At 50.2% G+C, this 13,694-nt stretch overlaps 1 long non-coding RNA gene across 1 annotated transcript; it reads left to right on the top strand.

Moving 5' to 3' along the window:
- The first annotated feature begins 76 nt into the window (after positions 1–76).
- Positions 77–1,092, top strand: LOC140427075 (uncharacterized). The gene is made up of 3 exons (XR_011948384.1): positions 77–381; positions 493–618; positions 749–1,092. It is a non-coding gene; the product is annotated as an uncharacterized lncRNA (long non-coding RNA).
- The last annotated feature ends 12,602 nt before the right edge of the window (positions 1,093–13,694 follow it).

The raw sequence follows: 13,694 nt of genomic DNA, 5'->3' as shown, positions 1-13,694 counted from the left end.
GGACCGGCGGAGCTGATTCGAGTGGTGGCAGCGACATAGTTGCTGAAGAACACTAGCCAAACACTGCAGCGAAGACACATAACGACACCTTTTACAAGGCGCATAGTTCTTGGGCTGCAGGTTAACCCAACCCGTTGTTGACGTTATTCAGCTCTGTAGAAGTGAAGATACATCGTTTCTGACGCTTATAAAGAGCCTCTGACTGGCTCGAGGCGTCCCCATCTTGTTAAGATCATCTTGTTAAGCTCATTAAGAGACATTAATTTAATAATCCGCACAACAACAACTTGACACGCAAAAATGGTTATTTAAATAGCAAGGTGGCAACATAGTCGCAGTCCTGAGCACAAACCAGAAACAGGTCATGATGAAGGCTATAAGGTAAGACTTTGTAATTATTTGTTATGGCTTTAAAAGAGAATTTAGTGAATCGACATCCCCCCCGATACACCTTTAGTGATTCCTTGCCTTATTATTAATGCCTTATTGCAGGTCAGCTGTCTTGTGACTAATTCCTCCATTGATCCCGAGCTCCTACAAACCCATTTTCGAGGCTCCTGATTCCTCCCCGCCCCCTGTTAATGTTTACCAGCTGCTGCAACCTTCTACATGACTATTGTGAGTTACTTGAAAGTGTTTTTTTATCAGGAACCGTTACCTACTTCATGATCATTTTGGTTCAAAATTGGTGGTAATGCGTTCTCTCGGCAACTCGCCTGACACTATAACTGTTTTTCTTTCTCCACAGGTGCCGCCGAGCCTTTCCTGCTTTGTTTTCTAGTAAATGTCGCAAGAATGTTTTTGTTGTCTTTATTTGAAGGAGGTGGGTGTCACTGGCAGGGCCAGCTATCGCCCCACCCCTCACTAGATGTCAGACGGTGGTGGTGGTGGTGGTGGTGAGCTGCCTCTTCAATCATTGCTGTCCATGTGATGAAGGTGATCCCACTGTCAGGATTTTGACCTAGTGATTAAGATGGAACAACGATATAGTTGGAGGGAAGCTTCCAGGCGGTGGTATTTCCAGACATCTGCTGCCCTGTCCTTCTGAGTGGTAGAGGTTATGAGTTTGGAAGGTGCGTCCCGTGAAAGGGAAGGGGGAAGGGGGAAGGGGGAAAGGGGGAAGGGGGAAGGGGGAAGGGGGGGGGGGGGGGGGTTGCCGCCTCGGGGGGTGGTTGAGCAAGAGAACACATTTAAAAAAATATATATTTTATTAAAGTTTTCAAACACAATTTTGTCCCCCTTACAAATCAACAAGAACGGTAACACAAAACTTAAACAAAACAATGTTATCTATTAGTTAAAGTAGTGAACTAACAAAGTAACAAGAAGTGGTGCTCTCTTCCCCCCCCCCCCCCCCCCCCCCCCCCCCAAACTAGAACAAAAACAAGTTCCCCCCCCCCCCCCCCCCCCCTCCTCTTTCTGGGCTGCTGCTGGCTATCTATTTTCCCCTAACGTCCTGCCAGATAGTCAAGGAACGGTTGCCACCGCCTGGCGAACCCCTGATCCCCTCAGAGCAAACTTCATTCGTTCCAGTTTTATGAACCCTGCCATATCGTTTATCCAGGCCTCCACGCCGGGGGGTTTCGCTTCCTTCCACATGAGTAAAATCCTTCGCCAGGGACGCAAAGGCCACAATATCGGCCTCTTTCGCCTCCTGCACTCCCGGCTCATCTGCTACCCCCAAATATAGCTAACCCCCAGCCTGGTTTGACCCGGACCTTCACCACCTTCGAGATCACTCTTGCCACTCCCCTCCAATACTCCTCCAGTGCTGGACACGACCAAAACATATGTGTGTGGTTCGCCGGGCTTCCGCCGCACCTCCTGCACCTGTCCTCCACTCCGAAGAACCTGCTCCACCTCACTCCCATTATATGTGCTCTATGTAGCACCTTAAATTGGATCAGGCTAAGCCTGGCACATGAAGAAGAGGAATTTACCCTACTTAGGGCATCAGCCCACAAACCCTCCTTAATCTCCTCCCGAGCTCTTCCCATTTTCCTTTCAGCTCTTCTACCAGCTCCTCCCCCTCTTCTCTCATCTCCCGGTATATTTCGGACACTTTGCCCCCCCGGAAAGCACTCTATCCTGGATCCCCTGTGTCGGGAGCAGCGGAAATTCCCTCACCTGTTGTCTCGTGAATGCCCTCGCCTGCATATACCTAAAGATATTCCTCGGAGGCAGCTCATACTCTTCCTCTAGCGCTCCCAAGCTCGCAAACGTCCCATCTATAAATAAGTCTCCCACTCTCCTAATTCCTGCCCGGTGCCAGCTCTGGAACCCTCCGTCCAACCTTCCCGGGGCAAACCTATGGTTGTTTCTGATCGGAGACCACACCGAGGCTCCCAACACACCCTTCTGTCACCTCCGTTGCCCCCAGATACTTAATGTTGCCGCCACCACTGGGTTCGTGGTAAACCTTTTCGGGGAGAGCGGTAGCGGCGCCGTCACCAGCGCTTTTAAGCTCGTTCCTTTACAGGACGCCATCTCCAGCCTCTTCCACGCCTCCCCCTCTCCCTCTATCATCCACTTGTGGATCATCACCACAATGGCGGCCCAGTAATAGTCGCCTAAATTCGGCAACGCCAGTCCCCCTCTGTCCCTGCTACGTTGCAGGAACCCCCTCCTTACCCTCTGGGCCTTCCCTGCCCACACAAAGCTCATAATGTTCCTATCTATTTTCTTAAAAAAGGCCTTAGTGATCAAGATCTATTGAAACACAAATCGAAACCTCGGGAGGACCATCATCTTGATCGCCTGCACTCTGCCCGCCAGTGACAGCGGCAGTATATCCCACCTTTTGAAATCCTCTTCCATCTGCTCCACCAGCCGAGTCAGATTGAGTTTGTGTAAAGTTCCCCAGCTCCTGGCTATCTGAATCCCCAAATATCGGAAGTTTCTTTCCTCCCTCCTTAGTGGCAGGCCATCTATCCCTCTACTCTGGTCCCCAGGGTGTATTACGAAAAGCTCACTCTTTCCCATGTTAAGCCTATATCCCGAAAAGTCTCCAAACTCCCTCAATATCTGCATCACCTCTGTCATCCCTCCCACTGGATCCGCCACATACAGCAGTAGGTCATCTGCATAGAGTGACACTCTGTGTTCCTCTCCCCCCTCTAACCACCCCCTCCATTTCCTAGAGTCTCTCAGCGCTATGGCCAGTGGTTCAATTGCCAACGTGAACAGTAATGGGGACAGAGGGCACCCCTGCCTTGTTCCCCTATGTAACCGAAAATACTCCGATCTTTACCGATTTGTGACTACACTTGCCACTGGGGCTCCACAGAGGAGTTTAACCCAGCTGACAAACCCCTCCCCGAACCCAAACCTCCGCAGCACCTCCCATAAGTACTCCCACTCTACCCTATCAAATGCCTTCTCTGCATCCATTGCTGCCACTATCTCTGCCTCCCCCTCTGCTGGGGGCATCATTATCACCCCCAATAGCCGTCGCACATTGACATTCAATTGTCTCCCCTTTACAAACCCTGTCTGGCCTTCGTGCACCACCCCCGGGACACAGTCCTCGATCCTCGTCGCTAGCACTTTTGCCAGCAACTTGGCGTCCACATTCAGGAGCGAGATAGGCCCATAAGACCCGCATTGCAGCGGATCTTTATCCCGCTTCAGGATTAGTGATATTGTCACCTCCGACATTGTTGGGGGTAGAGTCCCCCCTTCTCTGGCCTCGTTAAAGGTTCTTGCCAGCAGCGGGGCCAGCAAGTCCACATATTTCCAATAAAATTCCACCGGGAACCCGTCTGGTCCCGGGGCCTTCCCTGCCTGCATGTTCCCCAGCCCTTTAGTCACCTCGTCCACCCCAATTGGCGCCCCCAGGCCTGCTACCTCCTGCTCCTCCACCTTCGGGAACCTTAGTTGGCCCAGAAACTGCTGCATCCCCTCTTTTCCCTCCGGGGGTTGGGACCCATATAACCTCTCATAAAAGATCTTAAACACCTCATTTACCTTCCCTACACTCCGCACTGTAGTTCCCGTTTCATCCCTGACTCCCCCAATTTCCCTCGCCGCTATCCTCTTACGAAGCTGGTGGGCCAGCAGCCGGCTCGCCTTTTCCCCATACTCTTATCTCATCCCCTGTGCCTTCCTCCACTGCGCCTCTGCCCTCCCCGTGGTCAGCAGGTCAAACTCCGTCTGGAGTCTTCGCCTCTCCCTATATAGTCCTTCGTCCGGGGCTTCCGCATATCTTTTATCCACACTCAAAATCTCTCCCAGTAATCTCTCCCTCTCTTTGGCCTCTGTTTTCCCCTTGTAAGCCCTGATGGAGATCAACTCTCCCCTCACCACTGCCTTCAGCGCTTCCCATACTACCCCCACTTGGACCTCCCCATCATCATAGGCCTCCAGGTACCTTTTTGATACATCCCCGCACCCTTCCACAGACTCCCTCATCCGCCAATAATCCCACATCCAGTCGCCAGAGTGGGCATTGTTCCCTCTCCTCTCCTAGTTCCAGATCCACCCAGTGCGGGGCATGGTCTGAAACAGCTATGGCCGAGTACTCTTTTGCCAGCGGCCTAGCAAATCTCCACGGATCCACTTCCCCCATTTGGTCCATAAACCCCCTAAGCACCTTGGCTGCTGCCGGCCTTCTTCCGGTCCTGGGTCTAGACCGATCTAACCCTGGATCCAGCACAGTATTGAAATTCCCCCCCCATTACCACGCTTCCCACCTCCAGGTCCGGGATACGTCCCAGCATCCGCTTCATAAATCCCGCGTCGTCCCAGTTTGGGGCATATACGTTGACCAGCACGACCTCCATTCCCTGCAGTCTGCCACTCACCATCACATATCTGCCATCGTTGTCCACTACTACATTCCTAGCCTCGAACAACACCCGTTTCCCCACCAATATAGCCACCCCTCTATTCTTTGCGTCCAGCCCTGAGTGGAACACCTGTCCCACCCATCCTTTCCTTAACCTAACCTGATCCGCCACCTTCAGATGCATCTCCTGAAGCATGGCCACGTCTGCCTTCAGTCCTTTTAAGTGCACGAACACTCTGGCCCTCTTAATCGGCCCATTTAGGCCTCTCACATTCCACGTGATCAGCCGGATTGCCCCCCCCCGCCGACTAGCCATCACCCACTCTGGGCCAGTCCCACGTCCAGGTCCCGCGCACCCCCCAGTCCCCCAGGCGGCGCATTCCCGCCCCAACCACCTCTTCTCTTACCAGCTCCCTCTCGATCCCAGCAGCAGCAGCCCAGTTATCCCCCCCCCCCCCCCCCCCGCTAGATCCCCATCTAGCATGGTTACTCCCCCCATATTGCTTCCGAAAGTCAGCTGACTTCAACTGACCCCGGCTTCTCCCGCCCTCTCCTTGACCCCCCCCCCCCCCCCCCCCCCGTGTGTGGAACTCCCATCTTCCTTCCGCCTGTCTTCCCACCATCATCTCTCTAGCGCGGGAAAAGACCCGTGCTTTCCTAGAACCGTCCCGCCCCCTATGGTGCAGCTCCCCCTACAGCCCCGTTCCCATTCCCCATCCCCACCTATGTCCCTTTTTTCCCCACCGGCGCCCACATTTCTCAGTGTCCCCCCCGTCAAAGACCGTCCCGATACAGTGAACCTCCCTTTCCCCAATTTACATTTCTATACATCAACATTGTCGTTTCCCCCCCAACATCAGTCCCTCAGTTCTGGTCCAGTTTCTCTTTTTGGATGAAGGTCCATGCTTCTTCCGACGTTTCAAAATAATAGTGTCTATCATGGTACGTGACCCATAATCGCGCCGACTGCAGCATCCCGAACTTTACTTTCTTCTTATGCAGCACCTCCTTGGCTCGATTGAAACTCGCTCTCCTTCTCGCCACCTCCGCGCTCCAGTCCTGATACATCGCCTGGGCCTTTTGTGTTTCTATGAGCCCATCGATTGCCAGCAACATCGGGGCCTCCTTTTTTAACTCCTCCACACACCTGAGGAATTTCTCCTGATCCGGTCCCCATGTCGCCCGGCCTCCCTCCAACGCCATCTTGCTTCCTTTTCTTTTCTCCCCTCTGCCGCTGCCCTCGAGGATCCTGCGTGATCTGGCCACCGCCAACGATCTTTTTCCTGCACACTGGGGGGGACCCCTTATTTCTTCACCCCACACCGGGTTTTGTCAAAACAAATTCCCGTTGGGGCTCTCAAAAAGAGCCCGAAGGTCCGTCGGAGCTGGAGCCGCCGAAACGCGCGGCTTAGCTGAGCATCGCCGCACCCGGAAGTCGAGCAAGAGAACACATGACGGACCTGGGAAACTGGCACGTATGGGAGAGAGCCAGTGTACAAAGCTCTGTAACATATCGTTTTACCATGTATATATCTTGCTATGTGCGATTTCTTGCTATTTTGTTACGGGGGGGGGTTATTGTTTGTAAGGGTGAAAAATTGTGTTAAAAAACTTTAATAAATATATTTAAAAAAAAAAAAGAAGAGTTTGGAAGGTGCTGTTGAAGAGACCTTGGTGGTGGCTGCAGCCACTAATGATGGCGGGGGGGGGGGGGGATGGTGTTGAGCTTTTTGACTGCTGTTGGAACTCCATTCTGCCAAGCCAGTGGAGAGAATCTTCTCATATCTTGAGCTTCTACCTTAATGGTGGAGAGGCTTTGGCAAATTAGCAACCAGTCACTCATTGCAGAATCTCGGCAAATAGATAGTAAAATGAGGAGTGGAGCTGATTAGTGACCTAACTAGGAATTTACATATGGAGGCTGGGGGCCATGGCTGAGATATTGTAAGGGTCCTTACTCTTTGTTCCTGTTTATTCCCTTATTTCTCATTTCATTTATTTATGCTGTTACATGATCCATGGATGTTTATTGGACCTGTGACTTAAGGCAAAGCAGCCCGTGCTTTTAATTCAAACAGAAGGATCCAGAAGACTGTTAATTTAAATTGGTGATTGCAGATGGTCCAGCACCAATGACCGAGAAGCCGCCATCAGCAATGGCCTTGGTTTGATTGAATTGGCCCAAAAGGGCTGTGCTCTGCCTGGTAATGGGCAGTGGTTGGATCTGATCCCCTTTCACAGCTTTTGAGTTTTGATTCCAGTTTGACGCCTGGCAGGTCTGATGAATTACTGCCTTCCTTTTCCCTCCTCTGTTTTTCTCCAGAAAGGCTGTGTTTCTGAACAGTTAGGGCGCCTGGATAAATCTAGGTACAGGAGAACCATTACAGGCTGTGCAAGCAGGGGAGAACCGACCAACTCTCTGCAGAAAAGGCTGAATGTAAACTGACCGACATTCTCTCCCTTCAGAAAAGGGAAGTAAACCATAAAGTGAAAGCGAAGTTTGGTTTGAAACAATGGGCCTCTCCAGGAAAAGTTGAGTGATACATTTCTAAATCCATCATTACAGGCTGCAAACCAAGGACTTTATCAGCAAGGGTGCTGTGAGGAAAACATGCTAAAGAAGCACAATTGGAAGCAAAGACTTGTCATCCTTATTATTTTCACCCCCCCATCTGTCTTGTGTGTGTGGGTAGAGGGTGGGACAGAAAGTGGGTTGTAGGTTAGCTTGTTGCTATCCAGTTGTATTTACTGCATATTTTATCATAGTTTTTGTTATAAATAAACAGTAATTGTGTTTCAACTTACAAACCTGAAGAATGTAATTATTGGGCAGTTAAGGGCCAAATACTTCAGGAATTGTTGGTTAATAATTTGTGTTGTGACTCTGCGATAGTGGGGCTGGAATTGACTGTGCACTTGGCCAGGGTGTCGTCACATGATTTGGGGCTTGGGTCTGGGATCTTGGGAATGGTAGATGGTGGATTTGGGTTAGTGTAAATTAAGAGACACCAGTTTTGTAGTAGTATAACAGGATGGCTCTGGAAGCTGAGAGTTTTCTTTAGGTGGAAGACTTATCTCTGTTTTATTTAAAAGAGCTTCGCAAAGACCAGCTAGCCGAATTGGTAGGTGACGAGATATCGGCTAGAGCTAAGAAGGTGGAGATAATTGAAGCAAAGTTGCTCAAATTTAAATTTGAAAGAAATGGATGCTCAAATTTAAATTTGAAAGAAATGGAAAGAATCAGTAGACTTGGCTAAAACCCAGTTACAAATGAAACAATTGGAGTTGAAGCAAAAAGAAAGAAAAAGAAATGGAGAGAAAGCAGAAGGAAAAAGACGAAGAATTGGCGATTGAAGTGAGGGAAGTTGGAATTGGAGAAAGATTTTCATCCTGAGGCACTGGAAATGAGTGGGAAGCTGCCAGAAAGTAGAGGGGCGCTTAATCCCAGAGATGATACATTTAAATGTATACAGGACCTCCCAGATGTTGATGAGCAGGAGGTTAAAAACCTTGTTTTTGTGCTTTTGAGAAAATAGCAGCCCAAATAGAGTGGCTAAGGGAAAAGTAGACATTATCCATGCAGAGTAAATTGACAGGGTGGGCACGGGACATTTATGCTTCCCTGTCAGAGTGGTATCTTAAGAATTATGATGAGGTAAAATTGTTCTGGATACATTTGAATTAAGTGTCTCAAGCATTTAGGCAAAAGTTTCAGACTTTAAGGAGACAGTCGGGACAGATTTATGCAGAATTTGAAAGGGTTAGATGGGTGGATATGAGCATTGGAAGTTGAAACTACCTAATGAGGTTCTAAGAGAGGTCATTCTCTTAGAGGAATTTAAGAATTCCCTACCGCCTACAGTAAGAACCCATGTTGAAAACCAGAGGGCGAAGACTGCTTGGCAGGCAGCACTTATGGCTGACGATTATGAGTTAAACCATAATTTTAAACCTTTGTTCTAACTTTAAACCTTTGTTCAGTCACCCCCATAAGTGGATGAGTGAAAGGAAGGCAGGTAGCCAAGGTAGAAAATGGATAGCTGAGAATGCTCCGAGATCTCCTCAGACCAGGAAGGAAGGTACTGAGGGTAAAGGTGAGACGTGGAGGCCTAGGTGTTACCATTGTAACTAGGTGGAACATGTTCGTTCAGCATGTTGGAAGTTACAAGGAAAGCCTGTGGGACTTGTGGAGTTTGTAAGGGGGATTCTGAGAAGGGAACAGAAGTGGAAGAATACTACAGGGCAGACTGAAGTTTTAACTGGACTTCGGAGACATGAGGTTGATAAGAAATATGCTGTGTTTTTGTCTAAGAGGAAGATCATCCCATTTTCCTCAACTGATGTAGCTAAACCTATAACTATCTTAAGGGACACAGGCTACTCAAAACTCTCGTAATGGCGATGGATTTGATTTTCCCTCCAGATAACTCCATGAAAGCTAAGGTTTTAGTGAAGGGGAGGGGATAGGTAGAGATTATATCCCAGTTCAATTGTATAAACTACAATTATAATGTGATTTGGTGTCTGGTCCAGTCATTGTCGGAGTGATTAAGGAATTCCCAGTGGACAGAGTAGACTGGGAGCAGACTGACTTTTGGGGAATTATTTAGCAGGAGTGAAGGTTGTAACTTCACCATGATTACAAGAGTCTGAGAGAAGTACTGTACATAGCACATGAGATTTTGTCACTTACTGCTCACCACAACAGTAGGCCTTGTGGTGAGCAGTAAGTGACAAAAGCAATGTTGAAAGACATTAATTACCTAAAAGTGATCGTGATAGTGAGCCAGATTCTGAGAATTTAAAGACCAAGGGGACCATAAGAAACAGGAGTTCAAATCTAATAGTAATCGGTGTTGAAGAGTCAGGCGAGAGTTTGGATTATGATTGAGGTGAGGAGCTGTTACCGAATAGATCTCTACCACTAACTCCTCAACAAATAGCAAGTAATTCTTCCAAAGCTAGGGAAGAAGAAAGTAAATTGGATTTGAAAGGTAATTTGATACTGCCTATAATAGTAAACCCATTGCCATTACTTTAGGTGCAAATATTTCCCAGAGCGTGCTTGCTTTGAAGGAAAGTATATATGATGGCATCAGTTAGTCAGGACGAGGACAATAAGGACTGACGTGACACCAAGTGAACGGCTGGATAACCCTAACCCACATCCTTTTAAGGCCACAGTGCCTCTTCAAAGTCGAGGAAGCAAACCCAAAGGTGTAATCAATAAACAATTCCTTTTTCTTGAAAGAGGAAGGTAGATGGAGAAACATGTGGTGATTCTACCACTGCATCTTGTTAACGACAACCAGAAAGTTCATGGTGCCAATATTATATTTTTTTTAACCAAAACTTTTATTGAGGTATTTTAGGCATATAGAAAAAATGACATTGTACAGTACAAACAAATAAAGAAGTCAAGACACAAATTCCTCATTAAACATAATGCAAACCACGGCTCTGTTCACACACGGACCTGTATCAATATCCCCCTACTCTATTCTACCCTAGCTTCTCTTCTCCCCCCCCCCCCCCCCCCCCCTGCGCGACGCCTACTCCTCTGCGAAGAAGTCAATAAATGGCTGCCACCTTCGGGCGAACCCTAATAACGAACCTCCCAAGGCGAACTTGACTTTCTCGCTCTCTCTTTCCCTCAACCCCCCCCCCCCCCCACAAAAGCTCCTCCTCCCACTTAAGCTTCAGGTCTGCGTATCCTCAGCTCTCATTAGCTCCTTGTTGACGTCTGAGACTCTACCCTCTCCCACCTCTCCCCTAGAAACTACCCTGTCCTGCCTCCCCTTCGGCGGGAGACGTGGGAAGGACGGCACCAATCTCTGTACAAAATCCCTCACCTGCAAGTATCTAAAGTCGTTCCCTCTCATCAGCCCAAACTTCTCCTCCAGCGCCCTCATGCTCGGAAAGCTCCCTTCCAGGAACACATCCCCCATCTTCACAATCCCCACCCTCCTCCACAGTCGATACCCCCCCGTCCATGTTCCCCGGGGCAAATCGGGGTTGCCGCAGATTGGGGTCCACACCGATGCTCTTACCTCCCCTACATGCCTCCTCCACTGGTCCCAGATCCGAAGAGCCGCCACCACTATCGGGCTGGAGGGGTACCATGCCAGCGGAAGCGGCAGAGGCGCCGTGACCAGGGCTGCTAAGCAAGTGCCCCTGTACGAAGCAGCCTCCATCCGCTCCCAAACCGACCCCGCACCCACCATCCATTTCCTTATCATCGCTATGTTGGCCGCCCAGTAATAGTTGCTGAAGTCCTGCAACGCCAGCCTCCCTTCTCCTCTGTTCCTTTCAAACATCACCCTCTTCACCCGCAGGGACTTCCCTGCCCATACAAATCCCAGAATAATTTTATCCAGCCTCTCAAAGAAGGACCGTGGGATAAAGATGGGGAGACACTGAAAAACAAACAAGAACTGCGGAAGAATCGTCATCTTAACAGTCTGCACCCTCCCCGCCAATGACAGCGAGAGCGCATCCCACCTCCGGACTTCCTCCCTCACTCGTTCCACAAGTCGGGACATGTTGAGTTTGTGCAACCTGCCCAGTCCCGTGCCACCTGAATCCCCAAATATCGGAAACTCTCCCCCACTAGCCTGAATGGCAACCCCTTCAGCCTACTCTCCTGCTCCCTCGCCTGAATTACAAACAACTTGCTCTTAGCCATGTTCAGTTTGTATCTGGAGAACCGGCCAAATTCCCTCAGGGGTGCCATAATACCGTCCATCCCCACCATTGGGTCCGATACATATAACAGTAGATCATCCGCATATAACGAGACTCTATGTTCCACTCCCCCTCCCCCCGGACCAGCCCTTTCCAGCCCCTAGAAGCTCTCAGTGCACCGGCCCCACTACCTTGGCAAACGTTTTATAAAACTCCACCGGATACCCATCCGGCCCAGGGCTTTACCCGACTGCATGACCTTCAGGTCCCCCAACACCTCTTCGATCCTGACCAGGGCCCCCAGTCCATCCACCAACCCCCTGCCCACTCTTGGGAAGGTCAGCCCGTCCAAGAATCGCCCCCGGTCCCCCGGGTGGTTCCGAAGTGTACAGCTTCCTATAAAAGTCCCTAAAGATCTTGTTCAGCCCTGCTGGATCACCCACTAGATTACCTTCCCCATCCACTACCCTCCCTATTTCCCTAGCCGCTTCCCTCTTCCTCAGTTGCTGCGCATGCATTCTACTGGCCTTCTCCCCATGCTCATAAATCACGCCTTTTACCTTTCTAAGCTGCACTACAGCCTTGCCTGTAGTCAGCACCCCAAATTCGGCCTGCAGCCTCTGTCGTTTCCTGAGTAACTCTGGCCTCGGGGATTCCGCGTAGCTTCTGTCTGTCCGTAGAATTTCCTTAATCAGTCGGTCCGTCTCTGCCCTATCTGCCCTGTCCCTGTATGCCCGGATTGAAATCCGCTCCCCTCTCACCACTGCCTTCAGTGCCTCCCAGAGCACCGCTGCCGAGACTTCTCCAGTATCTTTCACCTGCAGGTAATTCTGCATGCATTTTCTCAGCCCCTCACCCACCGCCTCGTCCACGAGTAGTCCAACTTCCAGCCTCCATAGTGGGCGCTGAAAGCTGTCCTTACAAAACTGCAGGTCTACCCAGTGTGGAGCATGGTCCGATATGGCAATTGCTGAATATTCTGCGCCCACCATTCCGGCCAGCAGGTCCCTACTCGCACCAAAGTAGTCAATTCTGGAATACACCTTGTGGACGTGGGAGTAGTACGAGAACTCCCTTGCCGTCGGCTGGCTAAATCTCCAGGGATCTGCTCCCCCCATTTGCTCCATGAACCCTCTCCTTTGCCATCGCTGGCAACCTGCCTGTTCTTGAGCATGACCGGTCCAGGCTCGGATCCAGGACAGTATTAAAGTCCCCGCCCATGATCAACTTACCCGAGTCCAAGTCGAGGATCTTCCCTAGCATTCTCCTAATAAAATCCACATCTTCCCAATTAGGGGCATACACGCAGACCAGGACTACTCTCACCCCTTCGAGCTTACCCCTCACCATAACGAACCTGCCACCCCCATCCACGACTGTGCCCTCCGCCTCAAATTGTACCCTTTTATTAATCAGGATCACAACCCCCCTCGTCTTAGAATCAAGCCCCGAATGAAAGACCTGACTGCCCCAGCCCTTCCTTAACCTAACCTGGTCTGTCACTTTCAGGTGCGTCTCCTGCAACAAGACCATGTCCGCCTTCAGAAACCACAGATGCGCAAACACACGCGCCCTCTTCACTGGCCCGTTTAACCCTCTAATGTTCCAGGTGATCAGCCTGGTTGGGGGGCACTTCGCCCCCCCCCCCTTTCCTGATCAGCCATCCCCTTTCTTTGGCCAGCCCCCCAGCCATGTGTCGTGCTTCCTCTGGCCCGCCTCCTGGCCGGCTCCACCCATGACCTCCTCACTGTTGCCATGCCCAGTTCCCCTCCCTGTCAGCAGAACAACTCTTTCCCCCCCCCCCCCCTGCCCCCCCCCCCCCCCCCCCAGCAACACCATCCTATCACCTAACCCCTGCCTAATTTAACTATATGGACACCCCCCACCTCGGCCTCCCATTGACTAGCTACACTCAGCTAGCCTGGGGCTATGGTGCCAATAATGAGCCATCCTCTGATTCTGGAAGTAAAGAGGAACAGTTGAAATCTGGAAGGCACAAATTGTTTCAGTCCATTTTACCAAAAGGTATAAAGGCTGTGATTACAAGAGCTCTTACTGAGGTAAAAGTTGTAACACAAAGAATGGTACATATAAAGTCAACCAACTCGGCGGATTGAAACCTCAGTTGCAGTTGTTGCTGAAGGTAGCCATGTGAATGGAAAGGGAGAATGTAAATCTGGAGGGGAAACATGAGCCCAATACTTCTCTCAGCATTGTGCAGAAT

This window comes from Scyliorhinus torazame, chromosome 7 (genome assembly GCF_047496885.1).
Source record: "Scyliorhinus torazame isolate Kashiwa2021f chromosome 7, sScyTor2.1, whole genome shotgun sequence".
Classification (NCBI taxonomy): domain Eukaryota; kingdom Metazoa; phylum Chordata; class Chondrichthyes; order Carcharhiniformes; family Scyliorhinidae; genus Scyliorhinus; species Scyliorhinus torazame.
The sequence above is the reverse complement of the archived record's forward strand: the minus strand, read 5'-3'. Positions and strand labels throughout refer to the sequence as shown.